This window comes from Cryptomeria japonica, chromosome 1, assembly GCF_030272615.1.
Source record: "Cryptomeria japonica chromosome 1, Sugi_1.0, whole genome shotgun sequence".
NCBI classification, from domain to species: domain Eukaryota; kingdom Viridiplantae; phylum Streptophyta; class Pinopsida; order Cupressales; family Cupressaceae; genus Cryptomeria; species Cryptomeria japonica.
Genome location: NC_081405.1, coordinates 161,066,597 through 161,091,287, shown reverse-complemented (window position 1 = coordinate 161,091,287; position 24,691 = coordinate 161,066,597).

The window sequence follows — 24,691 nt, the reverse complement described above, 5'->3', positions numbered from 1 at the left end:
TCCAAGGCCAGGGGTGAGGTGGCAGGAATCAACGGTCAAGATTGAGTCTAAAAATATCAAGGGTGAAATTGGAGGAGGTTGGAGAAAAGGTTGGAGGAAGGGACACTTGTCATCTTTGTGGTGACAAGTGTCAAGGAGCCTTTCTCATGAGAGGGCAAGTGTCCAAGAGAGGAGACATGTGGCCTAAGTGCCATGTGTCTCAAGGGGAGAATATCCAACCCTAAGGAGGTTAAGATGTGCAAGATAGGATAGGGTTAGTTAAACCTAGGGTTAGGTGGAATGGGTTAGGTTAGAGGGACGGTTAGGTTAGGTGATTAGAAGTTACGATGCATGTGGGTAATTTGAATTTAAAAATTGAAATAATAGGAAAAAGCTAATTAAATTTCAACAACTCATAAATTGATTTGTTTTAATTAATTAGGGGATTAGAAGAAATGAATTAAATGGGGGGAGGATTAATTAATCAAAGGGGACTATTGAAATGAACATATTAAATAAATCCTTAGATTTATTAATAAGTAGATGAATGGGAGAATTTAATCAAATTGCTAATGAATTCAATTAAATTAGGAAGGGGGATTAATTAAATAATTGCTTATTCAATTAATTATCTTCAGACCATTTTTAGGTGTATACTGTTCTTTCTTTATTTCCAGCCTTATGTCTCTTCTGATCTTTGTATACATCATTTTGTAAGCATTTCCTTTTCTGCAAACGCACTGAGATAAAGTGTCACTATGCATTGTATACTTGGGATCTTGCACATTTTGTGCCTTATTGTACATGCACTACATTATAAAGTTGCATGGGGGGGGGGGTTGATGTTTACCTTTGTTTGCCATCTAATTTTGTCATGTGAGTGTTCCTTCCATGATATTAGCCTCATGATGTGTGTCAAGTGAGTGTTCCTTCCACGACACTATGTACTTTTCTCTGCACCTTCAATGTTCCTGGTTCTTCATCATGCAGTTCTTGTTGGCCATTCTTTTTCAGTGTACCTGTCCCTCTCCCTTGTCAACATTATGGGGGGGTTTCTCCTATTTTTCTAATACTTCCTTGGTTCGTTGGATCAACTCTTTAGGTTTTGGTGTTTTATGCCCTCTGTATCTTTGAGTTTAGTTGTTTGCCTTTGTTTGCCATCTGATTCGAGTAGTGTTATTTGAAGGCACTCATGCAGATTATAGTCTTCTCTACTTGATCATCTTCTATTTTAGTGGAGGTTCTTTAGACTGAAAATTACTCTTCAATAGTGTTTGCAGGTTCTTCATGCTTCAGTGATTCTTTTGCTCTTCTCTTGTTCCTATCTTTTTGGAACATTCTTGTTTGGAGGCTTCTTTAGTCCTTCACTTTCTTTTTCCATCTCTTTTTGGAGTAGAGTTTTTTTCCCATGTGGTTTTCTCTATTTCTCCAGTTCATAGAGATTTGGTTGTGATTGAGTACCTCATCAAGCTTTCTTGTCGGGACCCAAATTTTTTGCCTTCATCATGTAGTTTCTTTTTTTGCTTCATGCATTTAGTTTTTTAGCTACTCCTTAAGTTCATCTTAAGGGGGGTGTTAGAGTTATCTTGTATTAGCTAAACTTAAGCTAAACTTAGGCATTTAATAATTATTCTAATTATTAAATACACATTATCCCTTTAGGGTTGCACACCTTTAGGGTTGCTAATATCCTTTTATAAGGATTGTATTGTATTTTTTCATTTAATTGATTCCCTCTCTGAATGATAATCTTCTTCTTTAGAGCCATTATTGTCTTTTTGCCTCCATTCTTCTCTTGTGAAATGTATTATTCTTGCAGGTGTTCTTGGGATCTTTGAAGTATTTCTCAACTTCTTCAGGTAGTGTTAATGATGGCGAACCTAATTGAAAAAATGATAAGATGCATATCATTGATAATGGTGGGAGTTTGGAGAATGAGAATATTAATTCGCAGAAGGATTAAAATGAAAAAACCTCCTAAAAAATAGTGGTTATGGATCACTCGGCCCCGGTTTGCCCACCTTTTGCTAGCTTTGATGGAAGATTTTTCAGGCAGGAACACATGGATACAGGGAACGATCTGGGAGGGTCCTCAATCGATGGAGATAGATTTAGAAATGGTGGAGGTTGCGCAACTGATGACCCCGAAGGGGGAGGAAATGGTATGTCTCTTCCTCTTGGGTTGAAGAGCCTCTGCTTGTCTCCTAATGAAGACATGATAAAAGCCATTAGATCAGAGTAGTCACGTTTAAGAAATATTGAAATTTTATTTGTTTGTATGGATAGAGAGTCTTTGCTCTCATGGAAATTTTTTGATGAATGAATTTCTAATGTCTGGGGTAAGAAGTTAGGTATTCATGTTAACTTCTGTAGAATGATTCAAAAGGGATTATTTGTGGTTCTTTTGAAATCCCATAATATGCAAGATAGGGTTTTGAATATTTTATTTTGGAAGGTGGGACATTCTTTGTTTAGGGAATTTCCATGGTCCCCTAAAGGGAATGTTGCAAGTTATTGCTCGCTCCTCCCCTAATTGGGTAAAAATTAAAAACTTACAACTTGAATTTTGGCTATTCATTCCTTAGATTTTTAACCCTCTGGGTTCAGTTCTGCAAGTTGAGGAATCAAGAACCACTCTCCCTCACCTAATTGATAGGGCTCTTGTAGTGCTTTCTGTAGAGGTTGTTTTCTTGACATTATTTCTCTAGATTTTGAAGGAGATATTTTCATGGGAATTGTCCATGTTGGGCAATTTGGGGGCTTTTTTTCACAGCAAAATTAATGGGCATATGAGAAAAGATTGGCCATCTCTTAAAAATTCTCATAGTACCAACTTTAACATTGCTTCAAAAAGAATTATGAGAAGTGATCCTAGTAAGGTGCAAGACTCTATTAATGATTCTAAAGAAGGTAATAACTTGCCAGTGGATGACACCTCTGACATAGGCACTGAGAAGGTCAAATCGGATCTTGATTACCTGATTGATGTGAGTAATGGTAATAAATTTGTTAGCCTCTCTAATCCTCTATTTGAGGTTGAGTATGATGTTGTTCATGCTTCTACCATGGATGCCCCTCCCAACACCCTAGTTGGGTATCACTCAGTTCAGGCTAATCCTTCTAATTATGGTCAAGACAAGGTTGATAATTTACCCCCCCCAGATTGAATGCTCAACAACTTACTCTTGTAAGTATTAAGGAGAAAGCTGATTAAATAAGGAATGCTTACCAAACCCCTTTTGAGTTGAATATGAGTAACTCCTTACCTGGTATAATGGATTCCATGGTGGATGCATCTTCTGATAAATAGATTGTGCCATTTGGAGTAGATGGTATGGCTAACAGTAGTTCTGAAAAGTTTATAGAGGTTGTTACTAAAAAGGTTAGGAAGAAAATGAAAACATCAGACAAATAGTCTCTCTCCAATGGTAGCAGTAAAAAAGGTAATGAAGTGCCACAATTTTTTAATAGATTGTACAAGAACTAAAAACCCTCCACTAAATAGATTTACGATGATGCACATTAATAATTGAAATGTTAGGGGCTTGGAGATACCTGATAGAAAATATGTTGTTAGGAAATGGTGTAACAGTATCAAGGAGAAAGATATTATTTGCCTCCAAGAAATTAAAGTGGTAGGGTTCCATGCCTATACCATGTTGAAATTTTTGTGGGGCCAAGCCATTGGGTTTCACTCTAATCATGATAGGGGTAAAGGTGATACTGCCATTTTGGTTGGTCCTAAGTGGGTAGATAGGATTATTGCTAATGGTGTCTCCCCTTGCCAAAGGGCATTGTGGGTCACTTTCAAAGAGAAGGACTGTGTTTTTGGCATATGTAATATATATGCTACTAATGACTATAGAGATAGAGCCAATTTTTGGGATTGGTTGACAACCGACCTCTCGAATGCTCGTTGGATCTTTGTGGGAGACTTTAACATGATTGAGCATGGTGAAACTAAAAGTGCTGGCAATAAGAATTGTTGGAAGGGTAATGAACATTTCTTCTGGGCCAAGTTCAAGAGGAGATTTAATCTTGTAGACCCTTTGGAGAGGAAGAAGGGCTCCTTTTCTGATATTTGGTTCACATGGTGTAACAATCAAAGTGGTAGGAAAAGAGTTTACTATAGATTGGATAGATGCTATGCTAATGCTTCTCTTTTTTCCTTTTCCTCACAGGGGGATCATGCCCCTATTTGTGTTTCTCCTACTAGTATTTTGGATCATTCTCCTATCTTTGTCACTGTAAATCTGGATCATTATCCCTCCTCTGTTATCTGGCCTAAGAGGGAGAATGGATTCAATCTTAATATTTTTTTACTTAAGGATGAGGATTATGGGGATGCCATAATGATGGTCTCCCATTTGGCCAATCTTTGTAATCCTGATCTCAGACCTAGGGAGCAATGGGATGCTCTCATTGTTACTTGAAGGAAAATGTTTCAGATCATTGGTAAGAAGTATGCTGTAGATATATCTAGGGATGAATCCTACCTACAGAATAGGATCAATGGTATTGAGAAGCAACTTTAGATTAAGGGGCATGACATGGTTTTAGAGGGGGAGCTTTCTTGGGTCAAAAATCACTTAAGTTAGCTACAACAATTCAAGATCCAAGGTCAGAAGGTAAGAGCTAAGATGAATTGTCTTGCAGGTGGTGACAAGGGAACCAAATACTTATTCAATCTAATTAGAGCCAAGAATAAAAGGGAACTTATTGAAGATAGTCAAGTCAATAACACTCTCACCAATGATCTGGTGTCCATCAAGGAGGCCTTCTTCAATTTTTACAGTGGCTTATTTTCATCTAAACATGGTGTTATGAACCAGGAGGCTCTTGAGAAATGCTTACTATTAATCCATAAGAAAGTTTCTTGTGAGGAGGCCAATGCTCTGGGCCAAAAGATCTCACTTGAGGAGATGAAAGCTGCTATTAGTTCACTAGCCAATGGTAAGTCCCCAGGGATGGATGGGTTACTTGTCGAATTCTATAAGTTGCACTCGGACTGGATATGCTTGGAATTTCCCGTATGAAAATGTTTTTGAACATGGATCACTTGGAGAAAACGTCAATAAAGGTGTCATTAAACTGCTACGTAAGGGTGGGGATAAGACTCTAGTTAAAAACTGGAGGCCTATTACCTTACTGAATATCTCTTACAAGATTGTTGCAAAAGTATTAGCAAGGAGGATTGCTGGGTTATTAAACAACTTCATTTTTGTCACTCAGACTGGGTTCATTAAAGGTAGATATATCCTGGAAAATTTGATTATTGGTTGAGAGGCCATGCATTGGGCTAAAGCTGACAAGAAGAATGTTGCAATGATTCTTCTGGACTTTGAGAAAGAATATGGCATAATTGAGTGGCCCTTCATTAGAGGGATGTTGCAAGATTTTGAATTTCCTTCATATTTCTGCAGATGGATTGATATTCTCTTTAAGGACTCTTCCACATTCATTGAGGTTAATGATGAATTATCAGAACCTATTCCCCTTAAGAGGTCTATCAAGAAAGGTTGGCCCATTACCCCAACCTTGTTTGTCATTGTTGTTGATGCACTTTTTTACATTCTGAGAGCTTTTGTCCTTGGTCCTCATATCAGAGGTAACCCTACCTAATTCTGAGGATTTGATCAATACCCAATTCGCTGATGATACTACTTTATTTTTTATTTTGAATGAGGATAACTTTGATAATGCTATGAATAGGTTGCAGTTTTTCTATTTTGCTTCTGGAGAAAAGGTTTGTCCTCACAAATCTACAGTTCTTGGTTGGTCTGATTTTCCTCCAAGTTGGGTTACTTGCAAACGTTGGCAGTGGGCCGGACCGAATTCTATTGTTAGATATCTTGGTATTCCTTTTGCTATTAACCCTTCTATTAAAGATATGTCGCTTTGGCTATATTCCAAAATTGAGAGGAAGCACTTAAAATGACAGACTCATCTTCTCTCCTTGGCTGGGAGAGTGCAAATTGTGCAAAAGGTTCTTTCTTCTCATCACATTTATTGTGCCTCTGCACGATTGTTTTCTAATTACCAAACCAACAAGATTGAGAAGATCATGAGGGACTTTTATGGTCTAATGGGCTGGGACATAACAAGAGGCACTGTGTGAATTGGGATTGGTGTTGCAGGACAAGGAGTATGGGTGGGTTGGTTATCAAGGACCTTAGGGCCCATGACATTTCTCTAGCTTATAAATGGATTGTCAAAAATCTAGATGGTAATGAACCATGGAAAGTGCTGATTAGAAATAATGTTGAAAGGTCTGTTATTAAAAAAGGCAAAAAATGGAAGACTATCCCTTTATGTGATACTATTTTGGGGGACTTTAATATGAAGGTGTTTGGTTATAATGTATTTGCTTCACTATGGAAGACATAGTCATATGTAAGGAGTTTACTTCCTTCTAAGGGTGCTATAGATGATTGTCCTTCCTATGTTGTTATGGACAAATCTATTTGGTGGGGGTGAGTTTAAAAAATAAACCTCTCACTTTGACTCAAAGTTGGTCTGCTAAAATTTGGAATGATAAAGGTATTTCTCTAATTAGAAATGTATTGTTTGATAACTGACTAGGGTCTTGGGCTGAGCTCAGTTCTAAATATGGGATTCCTCTTTCATAGAAGAAAACATATTCTCTTATTGTTAAAGCTACTGGTTGTTTTTTCTTTGGCAAGGTTTTGGATACTAATTCCTTTTTGAAGCAACTAAAATGGTTGGATGGCTCTCCTTTTTTGGATACATCTACTAAGAAGATCTACATGATGTTGAAAGATGATTACTCGATCTTCACTCGAGTCAATAAATGTTGGGGTCTCGACTGGCCTAAGTCAAAGTGACAATTTGTTTTTGACTTTTTTTGGCATTCCCCCATTGAACCTAAGAAATCTTGTTTTAGATGGCTTTTACTTCTTAAAAAGTTAGTAGTAGGTTCTTTTCTATCTGTTGTGGGTCATGAACCTATTAGGTGTGGAGTGTGCAATGTCTAGGAGTCTTTTGAAAACTTTTTTTTTTGAATGTGAGTTTTCCCAAGGTGTTTGGTCTATTTTCCTTGGTTTTCCCATTGTCTGGAATTGTCGGCCTACTCCTTCTTGGAGTGAAATCCTTGTTGACTTTATGGAATCCTTTGATCTTAGTTTAAACCGATTCTAGTATGTCTTGTCTTGTGAAATCCTTTCGTTTCTCTAGAAAGAAGGAAATGGAGAAGTATTTCAAAACAAGAGGAGGAGGTTTATTGGGTTAAATATTAAACTCTTACACTTTTACATTATGTCTTAGGTTTCTACTATTCTGGAGGTCTCAAAAGATAGGTTCATGATTCTAGTCTGGGAGGGTGTTGTTTAGATTTGTAAGGCAGATATCCAATTTGTTCAATATTTCAAGAAACACATGGACATGTTACACCCAAAGGAAATTGATGCATTGGTACAGTATATGCAGAGACTCAAGATTGAAGATGCAGATGTTCCTTCTCCTAGGACTAGGGAGAAAGCTGTTGGTGCTCGTTGTTTAGTAAATTGGGCTATATGTATATTGACATAGGAGACAATGTGCTCTAAGATTCAGAAGTGGTTTAGAATTATTTTTTTGTATTAAAATTCTTCTATATTGTATATGATGCAAAGCTAAGCAATCTGACACGGGGCTATGGCCATTTTGGAATTACATGTAATGATAGTCTAGATAGTGACTGCATGACACCAGACTGAATCCATCCTTGGACTGGATGTGATGTATATGATTATGAACTATCTTTATATAAAAAAGGGTACCATCGTGATTATTTTTGTTAGTGTAGTTGCTATGATTGTTTTGTTTATAATTTGTCCAAAACCAGAAATTATTTTTCTTTATTATTTGGTGAAGTTTGGTAGCTCTTGGCAAGTCTATACCTTTACTAGTGAAATGAAGATGATAGTCATAAAAATTTACCCATCCATTATTGAGTTAAGGAACTGTGTTGAATAGAGCATTTGAGAGGATAGAAGAAATGAAAAAACTAGGCGAGTTAAGGACGAAATGAAGAAACTTGAGTTAAAAATTGAGCTAAAGATTGAGCTAAAGAAAGAGCTAAAAATTGGTTAACAATTGAGCTAAAATTAGAAAATAGTAAGCATTGCTAGAAGAGATAGCTCAATTTTTGTAGAGGGTAACAAAGAAGAAGAGTAAGGAGTTAAGTAAAAGGGCAAAGTGGGTGGTGATCCCATCATATGAGAGCCCACAAATCATACTCTATTGCTTGCAGATGCAAATTCCTTGTCATTTTTTGAAAGGGAAAGATGAATACACTATTGCTTGCTAAAGACAAAATACAATGATGATATGACCAAGAAATTTATAGATAACTTTTAAATTAATGAGGCTATTTTCAAAGGATTGAGGGTTGATGCATTAGAGGATGCTATTTCAAAGGTGACTGGTCTTCTATAGACTAGAGAAGAATTTCCAACTTCAAATGCAGTGCTAGCGAGGGAAAAATTTGCCTATCCTAATTAGACTTTTGACTCAACTTGTAGTGTCCTTCCCTGATTTGTCTTTCTTTTTGTGCATTGATAGACTATATTGTTATAGCTTAGACTACTTTGAGATGATTTTAGTGGAAGTTTATGGATTTTATGTATCATTAGAATGCTTTATTATGGATTCTAGACATGTTATAATGCATTTGATACTATTATTTCATGTGGATGATGACATTATGGATTGTTTTATGGGTCTTTATGATGATAGGTGCTCATTTGATGACTGATATGCATCTTTTTCTATGTGTTGTTTATATTCTTTTATGATGATTTGAGGATATTTTGTGATGAGCTAACCCTATTTCATGATGTGATATTTATTATGATATTGCTTGATTGGTTGCAAGTTTCCTCTATTGTTTTTATGATAGGGACGATGTCACATCACTCATTGTGAGTGGGATGTGCCATTGCAATTCTTTATCACCTACCTGTATTATATATCGTATATGTTGTATCATGGCTTTGTGGATGCAGGATTTGTAGGTACCATACATCGACTCCACCTGGCTTCATAGGTCTGAGCATGTCTTATCCCAATGGTAAGTTGATTGGAGATGACATAAAATCCTTTTCTACACTCTAGGTTTAAGATTGATTACCCTTGTTAGTTTTGTGTGAGTTTTAGTTTAGTGTTGAGTGATCTCTTGAGTTGTCTCTTGTTGGTATGCTTGGAGTGTTGTATGTATTGATTGGTTTAATTATTAATTAATTAAGTAATTTATATAATTTAATAATGATTAAATTAAATTAATAGATTCATATAGTTTAAAATAATAATAAAAATAAATATAGTTGGCAATAATAAAATAAATAAATATTTGGTAAATAATTTTATAATCATTAGATGTTTATTATTTATTATTTATTATTTATGGGCTTTTGGAATTATTATTGATATTATTATTAATATTATTTTGTAATAAATAAGGCTTTGATATTTAATTAATTAAATAGCCTTTGATTTATTATTATGACTTTAATTTAATATCGCCTTTATTTATTTATTTATTATTGGGATTTTATATTTATTTGTGCTCATGATTTTATGATTTATTACCATTATTCTCTTTTTACTCTCTTGGGTTGCTCGATAGATTCTTTCTACCTACCCTATTATTCTATTGGTTATATTTTTGGGTAAGTAAATTAAATAATATTTTATTATTCTTACCTTGGATTTTGTAATGGTTGGTAAGAAATATATTATTTTGTAATATTTTGATTGGTTGGGATTCTCTATAGTTTTAGTTTGATTTTCTATTTATTTGGCTTCCTGAGTATGTTGTTAGGTTAGCATTTCTTGGGTTTTCTCTTGCAAGTTTGGTTGAAGATTTGGATATTGGAGATTTCTTGGCTTGCTTGGCTTGTGGATTTTCTTCATCAATTTTGTTTCTGCTTATTACCAGGTTGGAGGTTCTTACTTTAGCATTTTCAATTTGGAAAAGCTTGTCTTCTCCATGTATTCTCGAGAATTTGGGGAAAATAATTTATTAATAAAGGTTTGTATAGTTGGCTTATGAAATATTTCCATGTATAAATTTTATCCTATACTTTAGCTTTAGAAAATGGGAAAAATAATGCGGGGATATAGCTGTTGTCATGAATATACGGCTTTGTACTTTTGTCTGTAATGGAGTTTTTCTCTTCTCTCTCAGTTATGGATTGAAAAGTATTTGGTTGAGGTTTTTGATGAAGTATTGTTTTATCTTGGTTTAGCTATGGGATGTAAGAGGTTTTCTGTGACTCCATTTTTATGAGGTTGGGTATTTGCTATGTAAATTTTGAATGAGAATTCTTCCTATTTGATCTATGCTATTTTGATTTGTTTATGCCTTTATTTTGGTATTGACTGGGTGTCCCTTCCTAGTTTGATTTTAGGTCTTGATATTTTTTCTATGATTTTTAATTTGAAGTTGTAACTTAGCCTTTTTGGGTAATTTTTGCAATCTGTGTCAAATGCGCTAAAACAATAATCATATGCGCTACTTATTTTGTCCTATGCACTAAACTATTTTCTATATGTGCTAGACTGTTGATCATATGTGCTAAAATAGTTGTTGAATGTGCTAGATCAGTCATAGTATGCATTGTAGGATTGGTCATATGCGCTGAATAAATAGTTGAATGCGCTAATTTGGTGTTCATATGTGTTATTTTGCTAAATATATGCGCTATTATGTGTTGTTTGAATTATTTTTCTTTCTGGAGTTTCAGTTTGATCTTTTGGTTTCTTAGTTTGTTTTGGAGGTCTACCTAGAGGCTGTGTTGCATTTTTGAATGCTCTTGGATGTCTGGAGAAGAGTTTTGATATAATATTTGATTATTTGTATTGCTGCAAGATGTATTATACTTTGTTTAAATGATGGTTGTTTTCTTTATGAGTTTGTATGATTTATGTAACCCATGTGGATTATGTTATTGGCTCAATGTGTATTTAAGATGTTTTATCTTGGGTAGCCAAATTTTTGGTTTGCAAGCTTTATTGTTTGAGTAGGGGGAGTGGGCTTCCATGAGTTTGCTGAGATCATGAAGAATAGAATGCTAGGATTATTGAGTAAGAGAGTTGGGGCCTAGACTGTTTGGATAGCTCATTGGAAGTTTTCCATTGTAAATAATAAGTGATAACATAATAATTAATCTTAGGTAGTAATAACTCATTTAAGAAAGATAATAAATGTGTTGTGGCACCTATCTCATGGATCGGATACCAAAGTGAGGTAGAAGATCTGGTAATTGGGTAAACCGAACTCCCTTGATTTCCTCAAAGGTTGAGATGGTTCCGCATGTGTATCCTTTGTGGAAGAATGTGATGACACTCTTTCCCTACATGTTGATCTTAGTTCCTTATATCTTGTTGTTGAGTTGCCTTTGGGGGGTTCTCTTGGTTGTTTGGTATGTTTCTCCTTGGTTGTATTAGAGTTGTTTTCCTCTTTGGTTGATAGGTGTCATCTTAGATCTAGAGTGTGTGTCAGATCTTGTGTCATCTCTTAGCATGGGGGGTGGTTCCTTTGGTTCCACATGGTCGGGTGGTTGGTGGCTTTCTTCCACTAGGATGTTCTTCAATGGATTCTTTTCTTGGATGCTTGCATGGATGTGGATCTCTTATCTCTTCAGTTCATGGATGGATATTTGTAGCAACTTACTGATCATGATTTATTAGACATGTATATGTAATTGTAATTGAGATATTTTCTCATTGTTGTAAAAGATATTGTAATCATGTATCTAGTAGATGTTATTAGGGAAAATATGTATTAGACGTATCTTGAGAATGATTCATTAATTGGAAATATTAAGATTGAAATATGGATGTGTACTTGTATTTAGATGATGTAATTAGTTCAATGGTGTGGTAATTGTAAAGAAAGTTAAGTAGCGGAAACAACTTCCTACACTAACCTTGAGAGGAGGGTAATGCAAAACTTTTTCAGATCGTTACAATAGTTACAGAAAATAGAAATAAATATAATAGCATTCATACCACAACACAGTGATTTACGTGGGGAAAACCCTTTCGGGAGAAAAACCCCACACTCCAAAAGCAGCTCAATATTTTATTCAGCAATCAAAAACAGATTACACCATACGTGCAGAGAAAGCTCTTCGCAGGAGTACCACTAATCAGAGATTCAGAGGCAACTCAATAGCCATAAGACTCTTACACACAACCTCTATCTCACACACCTCATAAATAGGAGATACAATACAGGAAACCGTCAAACGGTATTACAAAACCATGGGCCAAAACCACCCAATAAGGTGTAGCCGACCTTATCTCCCTTCTAGATGCCCTATGACATGTTAAAGCACACATCAACACGTGTCACTCCCTTTTACAGCTCATTTATGTCTCCGATACAAATTATTTTTCCTATTTCAGGAGTATAAACTTCCGGAGGCCATAACTTGAGAACCGGGTGTCCGATTGACGAACCGTTTGAAGCATCGGAAAGCTCACGAAGTGCTCTATCACCTCGTAACCCACTGCGCCAGTTACGGCCACTTTTCAGGGCATTTCAGAGCCTCTAAAGCCCCCAAAATTAAGTTTAAACATTTTATCGCACTCCTCCAAGATGAAAACTTTAATATCTTCAAAACTAGCTGTGACCTTGCAACGCAACTTTACCGGAATGCTTATCTAGCCAACCAGAAGCTTCAAGGAGAGTTTCACACCATTTCGTGCTCAAATGAAAACTTACTATAAATAGTAACCTCGCATAAATGCAAGGTTGAGACACCATTTTTCCCAACAAATCTCCCACTTATCGAACACCTTGCAGGAGCGGAAGGGAATGTCAACACAATGAATCAATTGCTAGGGGCCATAAGGCCCATAGACTCTGAACACCATCTGAACTTCTCTGTGCTCACAACCTTAGTTAAAGCATCTGCAACATTCATCAAAGTTTCCACCTTAACTAGCTTCACCCTACCATCTTCGACCATATCTCTAACAAAATGATACTGAACATCAATATGTTTGGTCCGGGCATGAAATGTCGGGTTCTTAACTAGGCTAATTGCACTCTGATTGTCACAGTAAACTGTCACTGTACCTTGTTTTATTCCAATATCCGAACATAGTCTCTTAAGCCAAATAGCCTCTTTACAAGTATGAGTAGCTGCCATATACTCTGCTTCAGTAGTGGATAAAGCAACCACAGTCTGTCGCTTACTCATCCAACTAATTGCATCACCAAACAAAGTAAACACATAAGCATTGGTGGATCTTCTGCTATCAATATCACCTGCCCAATCTGAATCCACATAACCATGGATATCAAGGGAAGTCATGTCTCTAACTGAATTACCATGATAACACAAAGAATACTCTGAAGTACCCTTCAAATATCTGAAAACTCTTTTGACTGCATCCCAATGAACTCTACCAGGATTAGACATATATCTAGAAAGTACTCCCACTGCTTGGGCAATGTCTGGTCTAGTACAGACCATAGCATACATCAAGCTTCCAACCGCACTCTGGTAAGGCACTCTGCTCATGTCTTCCATCTCCAATGGGGATGTAGGACAATCTGAAACAGATAGTTTCGTTCCAACTGTAAAAGGAACACTCAATGATCTACAATTCTGCATGTTGAACCTCTGTAACACTGAATTCACATACTTACTCTGGCCTAGCCATAGCTTTCTGTTCACCCTATCTCTTCTAATTTCCATCCCAAGAATGTGCTTTGCTGCATCAAGATCTTTCATTTCAAATTTAGCAGCGAGCTGAGACTTCAGTTCTGAAATCATACCTTTCCCTTTACCAATGAATAACATATCATCAACATACAATGCAATGAATAAGAAATGATCACCATTAGATTTATAATAAACACAGTGATCTGATTTAGAACGTTCAAATCCCAAACTCAACACATATGTATCAAATTTCTGGTACCACATCCTAGGACTTTGTTTGAGGCCATACAAAGATTTCTTCAATTTACAGACCAAATTACTTTTGCCTTTCACCACATAGTGCTCTGGCTGTGTCATATAAATATCTTCCTCCAAATCACCATGAAGGAAAGCAGTTTTCACATCCATTTGTTCAACCTCTAAATCATAAGTAGTAGCAATAGAATGCAAAAATCTAATGGACGTCATTTTTGCAACAGGAGAAAATATCTCACCGTAATCAACACCCTCAACCTGAGAGTAGCCTTTTGCAACCAACCTTGCTTTATACTTCTCAATGCTTCCATCTGAACCAATTTTTTTCTTGAACACCCATTTACAACCAACAGGTTTTCGTCCTTCAGGCATTGGTACAAGATCCCATGTATCATTCTTTTTCAAAGCTGCCATTTCTTCCTCCATAGCAATCTTCCAAGATTCTGCATCATTCATACCTAATGCCTCTTCTATAGATTTCGGTTCATCCACACTAGTATTCAGAGCAAAAATACATCTCCAATCATTAGGTGAATACCTTTCAGGTGGTTGTCTATGTCTTGTAGACCTTTGAACAAGCTGAGTTGGAGGTTCTTCCTCCTCTTCTGAAGATTCAGAGCTAGACGAGCTCTCCTCAACTTCTTGCCTATCTAGGGGTCTCGATTCAACTCTTTCAGGTGTAGAAGGAAGTTGAATCACATCTTCTTTTTTAGTCTGTTCTGGCTGCAATGTAACAAAAGGAGACTTAATTTCTCTAAAAATAACACTTCTACTATGAATTACCTTTTGTGCAACAGGGTCCCAAAGCTTGTATCCTTTCACACCATAACTATACCCGATGAAGATACATTTCACAGCCTTGTTCTCCAACTTTGTTCGCTTCTCCTTTGGCACATGTGCATATGCCTCGCAACCAAAAACTCTAAGATGTCTCAATGAAGGCTTGTGACCTGACCATGCTTCCATAGGCGTTTTATCAACAAGAGCTGATGTAGGAGACCTGTTAATCAGGTAGCAAGCAGTGGCAACAGCTTCAGCCCAAAACTTTTGTTCGAGACCAGCACCACTCAACATACTCCTAGCCTTCTCCATCAGTGTCCTGTTCATTCTTTCTACAACTCCATTCTACTGTGGAGAATACGGAGTTGTCTTCTGCTTGTTAATTCCACAGTCTTTATAGAATTTATCAAAATCATTTGAGCAAAACTCACCGCCATTATCAGTTCTCAAACATTTTATTTTCTTTCCAGTCTGCAACTCAACCATTGCTTTAAATTCTTTAAAACGACTAAAAACTTCAGATTTGCTCTTTAGAAAATAAACCCATGTCCTTCTACTAAAATCATCAATAAATGAAACATAATATGTGGATTTTCCAATCGAAGAGACATCTACTGGACCAACCACATCAGAATGGATAAGATCCAAAACACCACAAGTTTTATGAGAACTAGAGTAAAACTGAACGCGGTTTTGTTTTCCATAAATGCAATGCTCACAGAAATCAAAGTCAAGATTACAATCATTCAAACCTTCAACAAGGTTTTTATTTTCAAGGTCCTTAGACCCTTTTCTCCAATGTGGCCAAGTCTCTGGTGCCATAACATAGTCTTCTCTGCAGGTAACTTTGCTTCAGATGAAAGAGCACCCTTAGGTACCCAAAAACCATTTCCATCTGCTGAAGGTGAAACCTTCAAATCTTCCAGTGAAGTATCCGCAGATTTACTTTTTACAAAAGTGCTATTACACTCAACAGTGTATGCTTCAAGCTTATACAAAGTGCCAAACCTGACACCTCTAGCAACTACCATAGCACCCTTAATCATCTTACATCCTGCTTCAGAAAAGACTACCTGCACACCCGCATCTATCAGTTTGCTCACAGATAATAGGTTTCATTTTAATCCAGGGATATGCAGCACACCATTAATCCTTTTTATTCTACCATCAGAAAACCTGATTCTAACTTTACCTCGACCAACAATGTCTAGATGTGAATCATCACCCAAGTACACCTTACCTCCATTAAATCCTTCATATTCAGAAAACCAATCTCTATTGGAAGTCATATGAAAAGATGCACCTGAGTCAATTAGCCAGGCATCATTACCTGCATGAGTCGCCAAAGACGCAATAAATGCATCGCCATCTTCCTTGTCGGACTCAGAATCAGAATCAAACTTTTTCTTTTTCTTCTTCTTCTTTTCTTCTTTGCAGTCCTTATGGATGTGACCCGGTTTACCGCAGTTCCAGCAAATGACTTTGGACAATCCAAAGGGAGATTTCGATCTCCCTTTGGATTTGGACTTGTCACGCTTCTCATTCTTCTTGCCTTTCTCCTTAGGTCTTCCATGAACGGTTAGGGCTTCCTTTGAACTGATGGATACCTTCCTTCGCATCTCTTCACTGAGTAGGGCACCCACCATGTCTTCAGATTTCAAAACAACAGAAGTACTACCGATAGCCATAACAAGAGAATCCCACGAATCAGGCAAAGAACAAAGCAAGCTCTGACATTTCTCCTCCTCGTCCATCTTAACACCGATGGATACTAATTGAGCCACCAACATATTGAATGCTTCCAGGTGGTCTGCAATTCGTCCACCCTCTTCCATCTTCAAGGAATACAATTTCTTTCTTAAGAAAATTTGATTTAATAAAGATTTCGCTTGATACATCTCACCAAGCTTAGTCCATAGCTTCTTTGCAGAGTTCTCTTCATGGACATTGATTAGAACAGAGTCTGCCAGGCACAGTCTGATTAGACCCTTGGCTTTTCTGTCCATAACATCATACTGAGCTGCCGCAGTAGGATTTGAGGGCCTTTGGACATTCGCATCAACAGCATCCCAAAGATCTCGATCTATTAGCAGATCTTCCATCTTCAGCTTACACATCTCAAAATTACTTCCATTAAATTTCTCCACCTCTATTCTCCCTGACGAACTCGCCATCTGAATATTCCTGCAACAAGATCAAAAAATGTCTTCTACACAAGCTCCCACTCAAATCTGGATTAGTTCAAAAAACCCAATTGCCCACAATTGAAACCAAAGGTGATCAGGCTCTGATACCACTTGTAAAGAAAGTTAAGTAGCGGAAACAACTTCCTACACTAACCTTGAGAGTAGGGTAATGCAAAACTTTTTCAGATCGTTACAACAGTTACAGAAAATAGAAATAAATATAATAGCATTCATACCACAACACAGTGATTTACGTGGGGAAAACCCTTTCGGGAGAAAAACCCCACACTCCAAAAGCAGCTCAATATTTTATTCAGCAATCAAAAATAGATTACACCATACTTGCAGAGCAAGCTCTTCGCAGGAGTACCACTAATCAGAGATTCAGAGGCAACTCAATATCCATAAGACTCTTACACACAACCTCTATCTCACACACCTCATAAATAGGAGATACAATACAGGAAACCGTCAAACGATATTACAAAACCATGGGCCAAAACCACCCAATAAGGTGTAGCCAACCTTATCTCCCTTCTAGATGCCCTATGACATGTTAAAGCACATATCAACATGTGTCGCTCCCTTTTACAGCTCATTTATGTATCCGATACAAATTATTTTTCCTATTTCAGGAGTACAAACTTCCGGAGGCCATAACTTGAGAACCGGGTGTCTGATTGACGAACTGTTTGAAGCACCGGAAAGCTCATGAAGTGCTCTATCACCTTGTAACCTGCTGTGCCAATTATGGCCACTTTTCAAGGCATTTCGGAGCCTCTAAAGACCCCAAAATTAAGTTTAAACATTTTATCGCACCCCTCCAAGACGAAAACTTTAATATCTTCAAAACTAGCTGTGACCTTGCGACACAACTTTACCGGAATGCTTATCTAGCCAACCAGAAGCTTCAGGGAGAGTTTCACACCATTTCATGCTCAAATGAAAACTTACTATAAATAGTAACCTCGCATAAATGCAAGGTTGAGACACCATTTTTCCCAATAGTAATTGGTATTGATATGTGTATGTGTTGCTTAAGGAAATGATTGGTTGGGTTTAGGAACATTTGGTATTGGTCCTTTAAAATAAACTTAATGGGAAGGTTAGAATAAACATAGATTATTCTAGGATAAAGTAATGAATTCATGTATGTTTGTGTGAAAGGAATTAATGATAATAAGTTAGATTGCTTTTGGATTATGGAAGTAAATATGTTTTTTGTTTTAGAAAAGGATAAGTTGTTAGTTTAAGTAATGGCTTTGAGATACCATAGGGAAGATAGATGATTATTGTACTTTATTTTTGCTTGCGTATTATGGTTGTATGTTATGTATATGACGTAAAAATGTATGTTGAGTATTAATGACTATTAAATACATATGAGAAGTTGATTATATATGTTGCATTAGTTTATATGAAATTTAAAAAAAATTGTTATCTCTATTTTGCATGTTAGTTAGTGTATTTCTCTAGGGTATTTTTGCGGGTAGTACACAACTTCTCAAGGAACTCAATGGATTTCTTTGCCTTGACTATGGAAATAAGTGAGAATGTAGATTATCAATTATTTCATTTGTGATGGAAATAATTCTTTGATTCATACTGTACATTTTAAATTGTCGATTCACCTTTGTCATAATAGAACTTCCAATGTATTGAACTAATTTCAACATATATTGACAACTGTGGCCATTGAGTAAAGAAAGAAGAGGAAACCCTCTTCCTTATCTCACCATTGTTTAATTATTTTACTAGTGAAAAGAAGTTTATTTTCCCAATTTCCAAATGCTAGGTGTCAAGATTTTTTGAGTGGGATAATATTTATAATATAATGTTAAGAAATATTATGGATATTGTGAATGATAGCGCTAAAGGTTCTAAAATAATTGAGAGGGAGAAGAACAACCAAGAAGGGTAGAAAAAAGTAAAATCCTCTTAGGGGAAACATCGAGAACTAATGAGGATAGTATGCCATCTTCTTCCTCACCTACCCAAAACCCTAGGAACTCCAAGAGGAGAGGATTCAAAGATGAAAATAATAATAATAGTGAACTAGAGGCTTCACTCGTAGAATAAGAGAAAACAACTACATCCTTTGGAAAAACTCCCGCTTCATCCTCAAAACAAATCTATAGACCTTCCACCTCAGTAGAAAAGAAGAAAAGAAAGGAACCTACCTCCTCCACAAATTAAAAACCTAAGAAGAAAAACATTGAGACAAGGACTAGAAAACATGTGTCAAGTAGGCAAGGATTTGTAGACAAAGCTAGAAGGGTTTCAAAAAGAGAGTTTGAGAAGGGGAAACCTCAAAAAAAAATTGAAATCCCAAAGGTTGAGAAGTAGTCACAACATAAGAAGCCAAATGAAAAGAGATCTCAAGAATAATAGAGACCAAAGAGACACTCTAATTGTCTCTCTAAAAAGGGGATTTCATATAAACCAGGACATCCCACACTAGACACTGTACATATTGACACTAATTCAGAGTGAGAGAACTTGTTTAGAGACCATGAGATTGCTAATGAGGATGAAAGAATGATATAAACTAGAGAAAAGATAAAAAGAACATGATTTTTATGATTCAAACCATGACACTAACGATGACAACACATTCGATGCAAGGAAGAATACCACGAAAACTTTAAGTTCAAAATGATAGGGAATCATACCCCCAATGGAGGATTTTGGTGGCAACACTGAGCTTAATGTAGGACCTAATATATCTATTGGTCCTAAATAAACCTTGGAAGGGAAGATTGATATTTATGATCTCCAAGCATCTCTAAAAAGGATAAAAGATTTGGATCAACAATTAGAATCCAAAGAGAAGAAAATGTGATTAAAAGGTAGAGTGAAAGAGTTGGAAATGCAATTGAATCTCAGGCAACAAGAAGTAGGGTTGGATAAGTTATCCAATCCAGCTATCATAGAATTACAAAAGGATACCTTGTTTCTAAGGAGAAATATGCATTGGTACCACTCAACACACTCGCTCTTGTCATTTATTTGTGGAAATAAACTTAAAATTTGAGTGACATAGAAATCAATGGGAGAAGGAGAAGCAGACATTGGAGGCTAGATATGAGACATAATTTCGAGAGAAAGATACAAAGGTCAAGAAATTGATCATCAACTTGGAGAAGATGGCTAACTTGGACAATCAACTCAAAAGATATCAACCTCCCGCTATAGTTATGCCCTATATTTACAAGAGAAATTCATGTGCTTACAAATTAGAAATCCGCTTAGCTAAGCACCCATTTCTATCATTTCACCCAGGTCATTCCTTACAACCTATCCCAAAGCAACCCTAGACACAAAAGACTAGTTGTGTGAATTTTATTTACACAAATTAGAAAATTCCTTATAATACTATGTAGAATCCCTTACTTTATGTGAGGGATGTCCAATCAAAGATGCTCACATCCTATTTGAGGAATGCAAAAAAGTGTGGGGAACTATTTTAGTTCTACCAAGAGAGAGAGAGAAATCACATCCATTAATGATCAGAGCTAAGTGTGATGAGATGAAAAAATTGTAGTTGAATGTTTTAGAATGATCAACAGATTAGAGGTTGCAATTAAAATCCACGAATATAGAGATGACTATCAAGGTTCAATATTTTTATGCAGGAGATGATGAAGGAAAAGACTCTAGCACATTGTCAACACATGTGATCAAAATTATCCCAAGAACTAAAACAAAGGGAAGCACATTACCTTTATAATTTCATTGCCCAAGAACTAAGAGCACACCATTATATGAGAGACTCAGAGGAGAAATAAGCATATTGGGTTTCACTTAGATTCCATCCTCTACTTCTTCCCTACCCAATACCCCATTGGATAGGAAGGCAAATTCTTGATGTAACAAAGGAAAGGGACCACTAGGAGTGGATTATAGAGGTCAAAGGTTTTTATTTACAACAGCTCTTGGGAGTTACAAAGTCTATAGATTATAGGTTAGATGCCCTAGGGTTTAATATTGAGAATTGGTTTGTTTGAGGACAAGCAAAGGGAAATGTTTAGGGGTGTGATGCATCTTGGGATTGTCCTAGTTTTAATTTATTTCCTATTACTTTCATCAAACTTATAAGATTTATTATATGCCTGAATTATCGTTGGAACCATATTATCACCTAGTTAATGGTATATATATGACATGTTGATATGAATTATCTTATATGTTTTTATAATTGGAATAGTGTAAATATGATGTATATGATAATTTATGTTGATTATGCTTATTATAAAGGACTAACATGCAACTTGAAGGAACTTCAGCCAACCCAGATCCTAAGAGATCATTGATCACCCGCAACCAAGGAGGTTCATCCCGTCCGTCCATGTGGAAGCAGTTAAAGGTTGTAGAGGAAAGTGTTGTTGCGTGGAGTCTTAAAGTGTTGTTGCGTGGAGTCTTTGATTGACTCTATCTACCTAAAAACATGAATAATTTGTTGCATCATGGAGAATAATGAGGTTGTGCATCATAAATATAGTTTAATATGTTTGTTCATGTTCCTAGTTTTTTGTTACTACCCAATAAAAGAGTCTGTTTCAGAATAGGAATCCAATTAATGTAGTTGTTGTTACAAGTTGAATAAGTTGTCCTTAGAAGTAGGGAGGAATGAAACATGGTAGGATTAGTTGTAGATCATAAATGCTCCACTCTCTCTCAAATCATTTAAAAGGGAGAGTTATATTCAAGTTTTGTTTGTTGTAATAATATATAGTTTTTCCTTCAACAATTAATAGACAATCAATATGATATTGTAGACTAGATTTTTTGAATCTTTTTGAGTACTGTTATTTTTGTTGAACTCATGAATTAAAAATGATTATCACTTCTTGAGTTAAGTGTACTTTTACTTTCTAAAGATTGCATTCCTCAAGCCAACCACTTGAGGTTGAGTGACTCTCTTCATTTTCTTTCAGTTAGATTAGTTTCATTCATTTATGAATTCACTAGATTACTATTACTTTCTTAAGTACTATTAGTTAGTTCATTATTTCTAGTAATATAATCATTTAAATAGAGTCCCGGTTGCAAATGAATTAGTATAGTGTTATCCATAGCTAATGTTGAGTCACTCTTCAAGTAACCCATAATAATTGTTGCACAATATGATTCCATTACCTGTATTGTTTTTTATTAAAAAAGCAGTGAGAATGAGGGCACTGACCCTTTACATAGCAGAACTATTAACGAGACCACAATGAAAAAAAAACACTATAACAACACTAACAACAACAACTAACAACAAAAAGAGACCAAGTCTTAAAAAATAAAAAACAATAGCAGAAAACACAAAAACAAACTACAGGGACACCTTTCGCACCCCAATGGCATCAATGACATTGTTCCATTCATTAAACAGGAACTTATAGAGGTCCTTAGCCTGCTGCTTATCCTCCTCTGTTTCCATAGTGCATTCCCTTAGCAGAGAGAGGGTGAGCATCAAGCTATGTAAAATTTGTAGATGAAATTTGTTAAGGTCCACAATTTGGGCATCCCAGGCCTCCATCTTGCTCTTGAGCCGATTGACATCATCCATGATAGCCTGCAATTCAAGCACATGGCCCAGCTTCTCAATCCTCTACATGATGTCCAACACGTCTGTGCACAAATTTTCCATTTGCTCCAGAGTAGGGACACCCTGGGGGTTCACAGTAGCCATGCCATCCATATTCTTATCCACCACCTTGGCCACATCTTCAGCAAGGGAATAGTCAATATCATTGCCCAGGCCCATTAGGGGAATAGAGTTCATCACCTGTTCTGCCATATTTAAATCCGAGTCAAAGTCACCAGAGTCTAGGGCTTTGTTATCAGAATTTTCCTGACCCATGACACCCACAATGCTCATGTTCATAGGGGCCCTATCCTTAACATCAATAGAGTCCTGGGTTTGCATCTCAGAATTGCCCGTGCCAGAAGCACCAATAGTGTTAAGATCCATAGGGTCCCTAGTCATATCCACTTCCACAACATCCTCACCGAGCCCCCCCAGAGTGGTTTTAGGGTCCTCTCCCTCCTTGTCCTCAATGGGGTCCTCCTCCGATTCAATATTTTTTATCACAGGGTTTTTCTTTTTGCGCAAGCTTTTGGAAGCCAATCTGGAGGATCTCCTTTTAACCTCAGAATTAGGGGAAGGGTTTTCATTCTCAACATCCTTAGAGGATGAATTTTGATCAAAGATAATATGTTTGCATTTAACAAGGGTTTTTTCTTTACCCTTGGACAGGGAGCGGGAAACGCTGGGAGAGGCAGATAGAGTCAAGATGGGAGAGACCACAAATAAAGAAATAACAGAGGCATAAGAAGGTAGAGACATGGAGAATTTGGATGTAGCAAAGCCTTCATGTGGATATTGGAAAAATTTGGGAAAGACCATAGACAGGGTGACAAGCTGCTGAGGAGTAGGCATAGAGGGTTGAGAGAGCGAGAGGTTTTGGGGGGGCAAAGAGCCTCATAAAGTTTGTACAACCTATAAATGAGGCCCTGGTGAAGGAGGTAGGGTGACTTATCCCCATTCTTGGGGTGTTTAATAGAGATTTCAATGGACTATAATAAACAAAAGGGCAGATAGAGCAAATCATTATTGCAAAAATGATTCAGAAGGGGCAAATGATAGTAGTAAAATACCTTGTGCCTGCCCTTGAGAGTGAAGTACTTCATGATCATAAGGAAAATTGTACTCCATGAGTGTTTAAGCTCTTCCCAAGAAGACCCACCCTGGAGTTTGACAGGTTCCTCACAGTTGTGGAAGAAGCATTTTAGACCTTCGTTGTTGGCAACATGGCTGGTGCGCTTCCAGCATCATCCATCAAGGGCCAACTTCGTGGCCTAGGCAATTGTTTCCTTAGAGACATCAAAAGAAACACCACCCACCAAAATACGCCTCCCATCCTAGGAGGAGGCAAAGGCAGCTGAGAGCTACTCATCATGGTCCTACAGACATTCCAAAAAAGCAGCAACCCCTCCTTCAGTGTAGAAATTCCAAACCAGGGGGTCATTCTTGAAATCATTTGAATTGTCTAGTTCGTATCTAACTCTTTCACCTCCATATCCTCCACCAATAAAACTTCTTTAAACATGAAAAAAAATTCATAGAGAAAATTGTAGAGACCCTTCGAGAAGCAAGCCGAGAAAAGACAATGGGAAGTGTACGAGCCAAACATCATTAAGTGAGACATGAAGTTGGGCGTATGGGAAAATTGAAATCACTTTTGGAATTTATTTGTAGACATGCATAGTTTTAAACGAATCAAGCCCAGAGATGAGCCTCAGGGTGTCCTTGATGGTTCCCTCAATGGTCCAATTGAGCCTATTCTGCCTTTGATAACATCAATGATGAGATTGGAGTCACCCTCAATGTCCATAATTCTGATTCCCATGGTGAGGGCAAGATGGATTCCCTAGGATAAGGCCATTGCTTCAGCCTAATTAGAGGAATTCCCATTCAGGTTTCCCGCATAAGCAACAACAAGGGCCCCCAAATGGGTTTTGCTAAACCCTCCACCAATAGCTAGACCCCCCTGGAAGCCCCATCAAAATTGAGTTTGAAATGTGTAGCCAGAGGGGACCAGACTGTGCTTTGCCTTAGGAGTCTCTTAGAGCAGTGAACAAGAGAGAACAAGGGGGGGATGTTCCAACATCTAGAAATTTCCTAGTCCTAGGTAGAGGGAGGTTTGGAGGCCAGTCGTGTTTTAGAAACAAAGATATTCTCAAGAATCAACTTTAGGAATCGAGCAAACACAATTTCCACAGAGGCCTCTTTGTCCCTGAATATCCTATCATTCCTTTCCT